Genomic DNA, 3,808 nt, shown 5'->3' on the forward strand with positions numbered 1-3,808 from the left:
ATGTGTTCTCACTTGGGGAGGGAGAGGCACATTGTGATACCAAGATTTGGAGAGATTTGAAGAAGTTTATGAGAGGGAGAGACCTAGAGAGTATCCAAATGCCAATATAAATTTACTAAGTAGCTCTACCCAATGGAGTTGAACATGAGTGGTATTGAGAGGAATTTAAACTTATCTTTTGCAACTTTCCTTATATATTTATATATTGTTATATTTTGGTATTTCTTGTGAGCTTATATAGCTCAAGGGTTCTAGGAGGAGAATTTCTTCTTGGATACGGTTGGGAGGAAAACCGGATGGCTCAAATAAGTTGGTTAAGGAATTAGAGATGGGGCGTGATTTCAATAGTAGGAATTGAATATCGTATCATGTATACATCTAATTTCCCTGAAATTTTAGTATAATATTAGCATAAAGAATTGTATAAATTTTAATTTGTGTAAGCATGTAACTTTGGTTTAAGCTTATGTTATCTACAAGTTTATTCGCTAAGTTGAGAATGAAGACTAAGAGTATTCTATATGTATGGATGCTTATACTTCAAGTTGGAAATATTATTGGTGTAGTTTATGGTACTAATCTTGGTATTGTAGTGAATTGAGGAAGAAAAGCCAAATATTTTTAACAATAATTACAATGAAGAATTGTGAAAGAGGTTGGGTAAGAGTTTCATGACTTATGGTTTTGTTTTGTATGTTTGCAAAGTGTTTGACAAAATACTTCAATGGGTAATGTTATCTATGTATATATTGATGCATGAATAAGTGCTAACTTGTAGCTTACAAGAGAAGTAAGAAAATGGAGACGTACCCAAAATATACCTGGAGGAATTACAAGATTAACCCTTAAAAGAAAATGCAAAAAGAACGGGAGCTAAAATATGGTTTGGAATATCAAAGGCTTGAGGTAAGTTTGAGGTAATTTTTAGTTATGACATATGTTTCATATTCTTATTAATAATTCAATGTTTTGTGATTCAATTTTTTGGTATAGTACTATTAGAATTTTGGGGAACGCCTTAATGGTTGTAGCATTCAAGGTTGCCATGTGTTTATCAAATTGTAGCAGTGGCTGCAATAAGCTTGTCAAATTATGTCAAAGGAAGTATATTTTGGGTTGTAAAATGTTTCAAGAACTCATATGGTGGATTTAGAAATGTGTAAATTCAATTAACAACTCTTAGTAACATAATTCTGGGTTGTATTTACTCATGTAGAGTTGTAGATGAAGTTTTCATTCCATGTGTTTGAAAAAAGTGGCAAATGAGACATTAGGGATCCAAATTTTTGTTGTTTTAAAGAACTGCGTCCCTAGGATTTTTGGATGTGATTCAGCCCAAAATCAGGGGGTATCCATGCCATATGAACTTGTAACCCTACATTCGATTCCAAGAAAACACTTTTCAGAATCCAGATCGTAAATCTGTGCAATTTTGCAGAGTGATGGGGCCAATTGTGTGTGCATGTTGTTGATTTTTTGGTGAAATATTAAGATGATTTAGTCCCTATTTTAATATGCCAATATTTGAAGTTTTAATTTATGAATTTTTTGTTTAAATAGGTTGAGTAAGAATCTTAGATTAATGTTTCTAATGCTTGTCAAAATTTTCTGAAGAGATGATAGTTGCCAAGTGCTTGACAAAATGCCTCAATGGTTGTAGATTGTACACTTGCAAACTGTTTGTCAAAATGCCTCAATGGGTGTATCTTTTATGCACATAAACTGTTAGGGTAAATGTATCATTAACTATAGCTTTTATGTACCAGAAATGTATGAATATATTTATCAATGGATGTAGCTTCCTATGTCTACAAGCTTTTGTATAAATGTGAAAATGAATTTAATAAAGTTGTTGAAGTGTGAATAGATCAGTAGGAAAATGTTATTTTTATCATATAAATCTATCATAAGAAAAATAGGGGAGTGTTGTTGGAAAAAAAATTACAATGACAAATTCTATAGGATTTAATTACTTGTGCAAATGAGATTAATAAGTTTCATCTGAGTTGCATGTATTTAGGGGTGCAGCCTCATGCTTTAGCGACTATAGCAACAACTATAAGTGCCCAATTTTTTCAATTTCATTATTTTACTTGGCACTTTTTGAAGAATAATATGCTTCTAAATTTGTAACAATGGTTTCTCTTGTTGCAACATTCATTATACGAGTCTCATGATTGAAGCAATGCCATTTTCCAAATAATTGTTTTTCCTTAATAATTGGGATTGGGAATTTTTAATTGATTTTGGAAATGTTGTTAGGTTAATATCTTTTGTGATTCCATTTTCCAGTTCATAAACATATCATATTTATTAAACTTTTTTATGAAGAGAGAAATATTCCTCCTTCAGTTGCGTTGTTACATATAGGTTAATACTCATACCCTTATATCTAATTTTTTGGTAGAAGCATAATATTTTAGGTTCTTGTGGAATAATTTTGTGGTTATGGTGTCAAGAGTCAATAAGTGGAACTTATTTAGCATAACCTAGGAGATCAAATAGGTCAATCTAGCTTAATGCTCGCACATAGCATTATCGTGGAATTTATTTCTAGTCTTACTTAGAGCTCATGTATAAATATGAAAAGAGAACATGCTATCTTCTTTTAAACTTGAGAGGAAATGTGTTTTGGAATCATTTTTAAGGAAAATTTATCCCTGACTTCTTATGTTATATTCGTATATTGAAATAGATGAAGGAACATGATTACATGATAACTAAGTTAGTAATAATAATTAAAAAACATTGAGTATTAATGTTAAATATGACATCTACTTCTATATATTATTATTGTTGGTTGGTGAGGTGGGACCTTACACATGGTATCAAAGTGAACTACAACTCTACGGCCTAATGGGCCAACATGCTTGCTTGTAGGTTGATGATGTATGAATGTTGATTTTGCATGCATGTTAAATTGTTTTGTATGTTGACTTGGAAGCATATTGGTTGCATAGGGGATATTATTATTATTATGTCATTTAGAAACTCATGAAAGAAAAAGAATGCCTTCTTATATTACTTTATATTTGTGTTAAGACAAATTATTAGAAATATGTCAAAGGACTTAAAGACATGCTGGGAAAGAATGTGCTTGAGAAGTTGGCATTAAACCCAAGCATGTGAATGACTTGATTGTAAATGGGTGAGTTAGATATGTGGAGTGCATGCATGGTTGCATATATGTTTAATGCATCATTATCAATGTGATAAGGTCTTAGTAGCCATCTTTATTAGCTAAAATTGCATCTACCAAGAAAAATGTTGGCTTAATTTGGACTATAGTATGATGATTTTGGTGTGCATGCTTTGGGAATGTGTAACTAGTGTAAGGATGATATTTAGTTAATGTGATGATTGAGTTCATCATGTTAATTTTGAATCTTTTATTATCTACACTAATGGAAACTTAACAAAGTTTACCTTGAAGAACGTCACTTTTAAATGTGAATGTAGATTCACAAGTAATGTATGTGCATCAATTTGATGTGTTCAAATATGATTTGGGAATACATTTTTAATGGGTAATAATGGAATTCCTATGATTTCTTTGACATGATTTTGTGTAGTTGTTTATTTGTTTATTTGGGTTGACATTTTGCCTCAAATAACGTAAAATTACACAAATATTAGCTTGTGGTATGACCTCCCTAATAAACACGTAAAATTACACAAATATTAGCTTGTGGTATGACCTCCCTAATAAACAAGAGGCTTAACTGACTTGTGTTTGAATGGTTGTGGAAGCCATTTTAAGGAAAAATTGAAGGTTATGCATGGGTGTGGAATCCATATTAACATATAT

This window comes from Pinus tabuliformis, chromosome 6 (assembly GCF_031772625.1).
Source record: "Pinus tabuliformis cultivar Carrire ecotype Pingquan chromosome 6, CPIR1, whole genome shotgun sequence".
Classification (NCBI taxonomy): domain Eukaryota; kingdom Viridiplantae; phylum Streptophyta; class Pinopsida; order Pinales; family Pinaceae; genus Pinus; species Pinus tabuliformis.